Here is a 9,074-nt window from a genome sequence, read left to right on the forward strand (position 1 = left end):
GATGGAGTGGGGTAAGAATAATATTTTACATTTTATAAAAGAAATAATAATTTTTTGGATAATAATTTATTTAATTTTGTCAAGATTGAATGTTTTTTCCATGTGAAGTGTGATATGATAGGTATGTTTCTCAAACTAAAAGTGATAGTTTAGAAATGAAGCTCTCACTCTCAATAATTTAGGTACGAAACTCAATAAAAAGATATAGTTTAAGTGTGTTTTAAAAAGTTATCTCAAATATAATTTATGATAATAGTTTTGCCACCAAACAGAGAAAAACTTGCCTTTCCAAATATAAAAATAAAATAAACAAACTTTTAAGTGTGTTTTTCCATCTTTCTATGTTTGATAGATTTAAATGTTTGGGAAATATGTTATCGAAGAAAACAAATTCCTTAAGAATGAAAAAATTATTTATTAATATAATATGACAAATAAGTTGCATAAGTGACATTTCGACTTTATTGTCTCCATCCCATCCACTCAACCCTTACCCTACCTCTAAACCCTCATTATTCATCCATATCTGCCTCCATAATATTTTGTTACGTAATATATAAATATTCTTAAAATAATATTTTCTTACTTACTTATCAACATTAAAAAATAAGTAAGAATATTTTCTAGAAGATCACTTTTCATGAAAAACATTTTCCTTAGTACCAAACACTAGTTTTAGCAAAGTATAGTGTATACTAACGTTTGTTTGGTACTTTGGTTGTTGCGCGGGCAGGAGCGGACCTAGAGGTTGCCAATGGTATGTTTCTATATTGAAATTGAGCCTCCTGAATGTAAGATTAGAGGTTGATTTAATGGTTGAGGAGTTCAAAACTCACCCCTTGAGGTTCCAAGATCAAGTTTTAGGCACTATTCTTATTTGTAATCCCTTAATGAAAATTCTGGATCCGCCACTATATACGGTGTAACTTTTTGGCACAGAAAACGTGGGAGAAGGGATATGTCTTCCCTTTTCTCAATTATCCATCAATTTCCCATGTTACGTTTGTCTAATAATAAGACCAAGAATATTCTTCTCTTTAAGGATTAAGAATAATACAACACAAAAAGTTAGAGCAACACATAGTATTGATCTATGGTGTCCTTCATTTAGCAAACACGTTTATTGTACACATTATTATATTGAAAGGAGCTGTATTTAAGAATAGTGTATGTATTGTTTCTATTAGTAATATGAAAGTATATAAAATGAAAATAAAAAGAGAGACAAGGACAGCCCTGTCTGGAATCATGTTCAAAGAAGGCTGCTAGTTGCCTGTCTTTGTTGCAAATTTTATATAAACAGAGATAATATTAGGTAACTATGTTAAATAAATCGCTAAGTTATTCTTTGGATAATTTTAAAGACCTCCCCTCTCGTTTAACTCTATCAAATTGACTTCTCTCGTAATTTACGATATTATATATACCTCCCTTATTTTGATAATTCTTTTGATAATTCTGTAACTATATCTTTTACCTATTTTTCATTAGTACATGTAAAATACTTTCGACAAATTTAACCCTTTAATAATATTAAATTCCTTGTATTTATTATTTCATATTTCATAAAAAATAATTGAAAAACACAATTCTTGTGCTAAAATATCCTTCTTGTAAGCAGGGATTGAAGTTCTTTCTTCCTCTTCCTTTATTATTTTCTATGCACGAGTACTTGTTCGTCTTTATTTTGTCTCGAAAAAGATAAAAAGTTTGATATTTCTTTTAACTTTACAATTTAGAGCTAATATATTTGTTGTTACAAAAGTATGGTTATATCAGGGGCGTATGCAGGATGGGATCACCTGATTTATTTGAGCCCATAATCCCTCCGAAATCATATGTAGTAGTGTTATATTTATTTTTTTTTAAAAAAATAAATTGTTTGAACTTATGTTTAAAGTATCATATAATATTGTGCGATGATGATTGGGTGTCCTTGTATAAGGGAGGTTAGAAATTTGATTGTTTTATCTATATCTTGTTTTATTTTTATTTCTAAAATTGGGTCACACCTCTCTAAGTGGTTTTAGATATATATAGGTAAAAAATAATTTTGGACCTATAATTTTAAAATTTTAATAGCTTTCAGTAATAAGAACCTATGATCAAATATATATCTTAGATCCACATTTCATAATAGTGCACTCATCATCTAAAAATCCTAAATACGTCTTATTACTTTAACGTTACACAAATAACTTATGTTTAGTCAAATTAGTTAAATGACTTTTTAATTACGGAAATATAAATATTTAGTCGACTTTTGCGGTATAAGATATAATTTAATGATATTTTGCTTATAAAAGTTAAATTTAATGACTTTTAAGCATTATCACGTTGAGTGATTTTTCTTTATGAGTGAAATTAATTCAATAAGTTTGGTGCAAATTGAATGAAATGACTGATTTTGGAGAAACAAAGAGAGATGAAAAAGTAAGAAGATGTTGAAGCAATGATGCATGTATAGAGATGGTGACAAAAGAGCCAGCACATAATGACTTTAGCAAGTTAGCACACGAAAGGTTTTCCCTCAAAACCATGCAAGAATTATGGGACTAACTTTTCTTGATTTTTCCGTCCATTTTTATTTGTTCAATATATAAAATCATCAAATAATTTAGCATATTGTATTTATTTTATTTTTGCTATTAAATACTATTCATTATATAATATTTATATGACTTGCATTTAAAAAAGGTGTTTTGGTACAATTATCTTTATTATTTATTGATTCTTAATTTCTATGTAACTGTGTCAATCAATAGTGAACAACTATTGTTGAACAAAATGGACAACTATTGTTGAACAAGGAGAGTACATAAAAAAAGGAAAAATGTATAAGTACCCTCCTAGACTATGATCGAAATTTCAGATATACACCTTAACTAAATTAAAGTCCTATTACCTCCTGAACCTTTTTTTTTTGCAATTTTGTGTACCTTGTTGGCTTACATGACATCCAAATATCTCCCACGCACCTTAATTGCATGGAGTTACGGAGTGTGCCATGTAAAACAAAAGATGTACAGAATTACAAAAAAAAAAATCAGAGGGGTAATAGGACCTTTAGTTTAGTTAAGGTATGTCTCTGAGATTTCAGTCATAGTCTAGGAGGGTACTTGTGTATTTTCAAAAAAAAAATACTCCTCCATTCTAATTTATATGAGGTAGCTTAGTTTAGCACGAAATTTAAGAAAGAAAAAAATATTTTTTTATATTTGTGGCCTAAAATAAGTCGTATGTACAACAGATCTATTGTATATATATAGAGAGAGAGAGCACTCTCAGGCTCAGCTCCTCCCATTAATTATTTGTAAGTTAAATATAGTAGAATGTTTAGTTGAGGTTTTGATGGGATAAGGAAGGAAATTCATCAGTCCAAACAAGGTGGTATATTTGGGCTGATCTTTGCTGCTGAATCATTGGTTCATCAACATATTATACACATACAAGGATATATACATATGTTGTTGCATCAATGATGCAGGAGCTGAGTTCAGTTTTGGCTACCTTTTCTTGGACTGAAGGGTTTCCTTCTCAACCCCAACCATGCATCATGCTTGTTATCTCAGGTTTTAAATTTGATAGATTCAATCATTTATTATCTTTTTAAACATTTTTTCTTACAAATGTCAATGCAAGTAAACTACTATATCTTTTAGTTTTATGGAATTTAGTTTGATTAGTCTATCTTTTCCTATGTTGCATCGAAAAAAAAAAGGACCTAATTAGATACGAGTGTCTTCTCGTAGGAATGAAAAAGTATTTAATCGTCCAGTATTGAATCTGAAATTTAAGCAACCTTCTCTCCTCCCTAGTGTTTTTTCTTGCTAAACTCTTTTCAAAGAGTAGCCTTCATTATAAGTTCTGGCTTGATCAGAAGGATATAACGCATGAAAACTTTCTGATTTGCTAACTTTATGAGGTTTAACCTTTGCCGTGAAAATTTATGTATTTGAAATTTAATAGTTTTTGTTACTTAGTGATTATTTTTTCTACATGTACATCAAATAAAAAAGTATAAGGTTCAATTGTGAAACTCATACTTAAGTTCAAGATTAAAGCGTTATGAGTCTCTAATTACCTCCTTTTACTTTCTCATCATTTGCGTTTTATGCTAATTTTTTTATTTTTTTCTTATGTATAGTTACTATTGCTGCTGCCACATATAAGGATCATTGACCGACAAATACAAATTAACGAGTTCGGCTCTAATACAGACACTTTTTGATCGCTATAGATCAAAGAAATCCTCTCTAAAAACACACATCAAAATGGACACTTCGCCCATATTAGGCGAACTATCATTAAAATTTTTGTGATGTATTTTATGTTTTGGAGTGAATTAACAAAAGTGGACTTTGTTTATTAGTCTGTATTTTTAAGGAGAATCCCTTTAATCGGTAGCGTCTCAAAAGTGTTTGTTTTGAGATCAGACTCCAAATAACACTTGCTTGCATTTTAAAAACTCAGACCATTCTCCAATCTACCTCTATTTTACTCTTTGTTATATATAGTTGAAAAGTAAAATAGAGAATGGATACTCCAACTCATCTCCATATCACTCTCTATTCTTCAAATATAGAGAGTTAAAGAATACTATTCACACTCTCTATTTAACTTTTTTAATATTTTATTATTATTATTGTTACTTTGTAATCAACATGTTATTTTACGTATAATGTCATTAATTAAATATCTAATATTCATAATTCTTCTTAATTGTAATGTAATATTTTTAAAAATATCTTATTTAATATGTACTACTTTAATCTCAAATTAATAGTATTTTATTTTTTCCTAATTTTCGTCAATAATATAATTTAATTTTATTATTAAGTTTCTTTATAAAAAAATACACAAAATTAAAATAACAAGATAAAAAAATTAACTTTAAAAATTGAGGACAAATATGCTCATTTGAACGCCTTAAAGCATTAATAGAGCATTTATGGAGTAACGTAATAATTTTGAAAATTGAGTGTTTATGTAATGTTTATGTAACTGTACTCCACTTTTATTTGAATTTGTCCATTAGTTTGTATATTATATTATATTTTCTCGCAATTTATGTTATTTAAAAATTTAAAATAGAATATAATTTTCTATTAAATAAAAATTTGAAAAAATAAAATTTATATCACATGAAAATTATATAAAGTAATTAATTGGGAAAAAGAAATAAAGAATTTATATTATGAAATAAGAAAATAAGAATGACATAAAAATAATAATAATGAAAGAGAAAAAGATCTCTTTTTAAAAAGTAAAATAGAAAATTGGTTGGAGTTAGATATCGAAAAAATAGAAAGCTCTATATTTGAAGAGTACGTAAAATAGAGTGTAGGGTTGGAGATGCCGCCTCACATGCATAAAGGTTATAGTAACTAAGTTTACAAGTGCATTCAAATTATAGTGAGTCCGAAGTAAAAAGGGCAAAAAAATTTCAAAAGGGTATACCAATTTTTTTTTAATCAAAAAGGCAAAATCGCTGCGATTGTCTTTGACAAAATTAGCATGTTAATTTTTTAAAAAAAACACAAAAATCATTTTGGGGCAGCGATTTCGTCCAAAAAACTTTTCTTCTTCCTCAAAATCGCTGCTATATAGCTGCGATTTTGTCAAAAAAATTTGAGAAAATGCACAAGTACCCTATCAACCTATGCCCGAAATCCCAGAGACACACTTATAATATACTAAGATCCTATTATTTCTCTGAACTAATTTTATAAGTAATTTTCTATTTCTTTTCAGCCTACGTGGCACTAACTTGGGGGAAAAAATCAACCAGCGTTGGACCCACAAGATAGTGTCACATAGACCGAAAAGGGGTAGAAAATTATTAATAAAATAAGTTCAGGGAGTAATAGAACCTTAGTATAGTATAAATATGTCTCTGAAATTTCAAACATACATTGAGGAGGTACTTGTGCATTATCTCAAAAAATAATTTAACAAAGTTGCCCCAGCAACATTTTTCTCAAGAAATTAGTTGAACTGTGGTGCCTGTCTCTATTGCTACAAAGAGATGAAGACCAAAGTGGGTGCTTTTGTTAAGCTATTGGATTTGCTTCTTTTCGTTTACTTCTTGTTAATCGTCATTGTTGCCCTTCCAAAACACATATTTCCTCCTGTGTTGGTTGACCTAAAGAGCTGGGACACACTCCACAATATGATGATTATTTAGTTTCGGAGAAACCCCATTTTTAAGCCTTGCAAGAAACTTTTTCAAAAAAAAAATATTAACCTTTTTAAGGAAAAGGAGCAGCAATTTCTATTTAAAATATTTATTTTTAGGAAAATGCTGCACATGCCGCGATATTAAAAAAAATTACGATATTAATTTGTTATAAGAAAATCGCTCTTTCAGAAGTGATTTTGTCCTTTTAAGTAAAAAAAAATTAATATGTCCACTTTTGAAATTTTTGACAATTTTTTTACCTTTTTGACTTTGGACTCAAATTATAGTACACCCAAGCAATTAACAAAGCAATAGAAACTTGCCTTTTTTTCTTCTTTTTTTCTTTGGGTAAATCACATAAATATGCTATATTATAAAAATATTTACCATCTATGTTAACATAATTTTTTAAACTAAATATAACTTTTTTTAAAATTAAGAAAATCCTACAGGGCCTCTTTTCTCAACCCTTTTTCCATTTTTTATTTTCATTGTTCTGCTTCTTCGTCTCTTTCTGTCTTTTACTCCTATGCTTCTTTTTCCTTTCTTTTTTTACTCCTCTACTTCTTTGTCTCTTTCTTATGCGTTTTTTATCTTCTTCCTTTTCTTTTTCTTTTTCTTCTTTGAGCGTTTCATCTAAAAATCTATTCTCAATCAGTTTTTGCTCATATGTCACTATTTTTATCCAAAAACAAACTGAAAAGAGGAATAAAAAGACCAAAAATTTGTACAAAATCATGTTTTTTAAGTAGAAATTTCAGATATCTAAAATTACAGAAACAAGAGTTAACCATTGATGGTCATTATAAAGCTTCAAATTTTGAATTTTATGGATTTGTGATTAATTTGGATAGGTAGTTCCTACAAATAATAAAAATGTCGTTTGAAGTTTATATCTCAATTTTAAGAGGGTTTAATTAAGTTTATAATTGATTTTGAAAAAAAAATTAGATTGAAACTCGAAAAAAAGTGAAGTTTGTGAAACTGTATCGCAATTGTATTAAAGTTGTATTACAAACTTCACTCTTTTTTTTTATAGTAATATCAACCAAAATAATTTAAGAAAACACTTGTAAATACATTTATAACATAGACACAATACATATTGCAAACATCACTCATGTTCTTAGAGAATCAAACCAAAATAATTTATAAGATACTTATAATACATAATTTATTCATGAATAATACAAGTTTAATTCAATCTATAAATTATTGTCTTGTCTTTCGTTAGTTATGTTTTTCATTTTTAATTTTTTCTTCTAATTCAATTTTAATATTGTGTAATACACTTTTAACGCAAATTTAATTCATGTTGTAGTTTATTATTTGTTACTATTAGATTACTTGTTTAATTCGTTATTGATATAAACTTAATTCACTCTATAGATCATTGTCTGGTGTTTCATTAGTTACATTTTTTTATCCATGCATAATTCTCTCTTCTAATACAACTTTAATATTTTTTTAATTCACTTTTAATACAAATTAATTCATTTGGAGTTTATTGATTGATTTGTTATGATTGAATTACTTGTTTAATTCATTATTGATGTATAAGTTTTATTCGTTTTACAAATCACATAGTGCTCTTTCGTTTGATTCATTTTGAAATCATGTTTATTTCGGTTCTAATTCAACTTTAAAATGAGTGTAATACATTTTTAGTTTAAATTTAATTCATTTGGCCGTTTATTATGTCTCTGCATTTCTTACGATTAGATTACTTGTCTAATTAATTATTGATTTATATTTTATGTAGCTTACGAATTAGAGAGTAAAATAAATAATTATTTTTTAAAAGAAAGTCACTCAACATAAACTATGGATAACAAGATCACAACATGAAGACTTGCAAGAATGTTAGGCCTTATGTAAAGAATAAAGAATACGGAATAAAATCTTTTTTAGCATTTTGTTTTAGAAGTTGATTAGTTTACTATAAAAATTCAGATCATCTTTTTGTCTTCTAATTAAGTATTAAAGCATGTCTAATATTATGTATGATGTTATGAAATTTTCTATGTTTATATCATTACACAATTTGTGTTAAAATGCTATATATAATTCATTTATATTATATAAAAATTATGTGGTGAGAAAAAAAGTATTAAATGTGTATTAAAAATAGTTGTAATTCATTTGTATGACATGTGTAAGTTTTAAGAAAAATTATAAACTAAAGCTTGCATTATGAATTAGTGTTGTACTAAACATGTATTAAAGTTGTTTAAAATTGTTTTAAATAAGTATTGCTAAAAGTTGACACAAATGGTAATAAATAAAAAGTATACTTAAAAGTGGTAATTATTAAATAAAAGACGTTCACTTATGTAATTTTCACTTTTTCTTTTGGAGTATCAGTTTCACTTGACATTAATAATAATAATAATAATAATAATAATAATAATAATAATAATAATAATTTTTTGGGTGATTTCACCTCTCTAAATTTTTATTCTATTTTTAAGTTGCTTCTTATGGTGTGTTAGGTATCGAAATAGGCTGAGACATCTTGTAAATATTTAATTTCAAATTTACACTAGTATCTAGTGTTTACAAATATAATCCTACCACAACTCTATTTTAATAAGTTTGCGTTAATGAGACCGAGAAATATTGTGAAGAGAAATATATACGCACGTGTAATAAGAACCTTTTGAATTAAATATAGAATTTTCTCGATCAAATGTAAATCGTAATTTGTCAAACGGATAACTTAATACTTAATGCACATGGTCCACGGCAAATGTTGCCCTTTTGGTTTCAAACAAAATTATAGAGAAACATACGTAAATATATTATAATAAAAAATATTTAATATTTATAGTAATAATATTTTTTTTTTAATGATACAAATTTTAATGATGAATAATACATTTACCACACATTT

At 27.0% G+C, this 9,074-nt stretch overlaps 1 long non-coding RNA gene across 1 annotated transcript; it reads left to right on the forward strand.

Moving 5' to 3' along the window:
* The first annotated feature begins 3,277 nt into the window (after positions 1–3,277).
* Positions 3,278–4,629, forward strand: LOC114075249. Its single transcript, XR_003575805.1, has 2 exons — positions 3,278–3,572; positions 4,148–4,629. It is a non-coding gene; the product is annotated as an uncharacterized LOC114075249 (long non-coding RNA).
* Positions 4,630–9,074: the final 4,445 nt, after the last annotated feature.

Source organism: Solanum pennellii, chromosome 12 (genome assembly GCF_001406875.1).
Source record: "Solanum pennellii chromosome 12, SPENNV200".
Taxonomy (NCBI): domain Eukaryota; kingdom Viridiplantae; phylum Streptophyta; class Magnoliopsida; order Solanales; family Solanaceae; genus Solanum; species Solanum pennellii.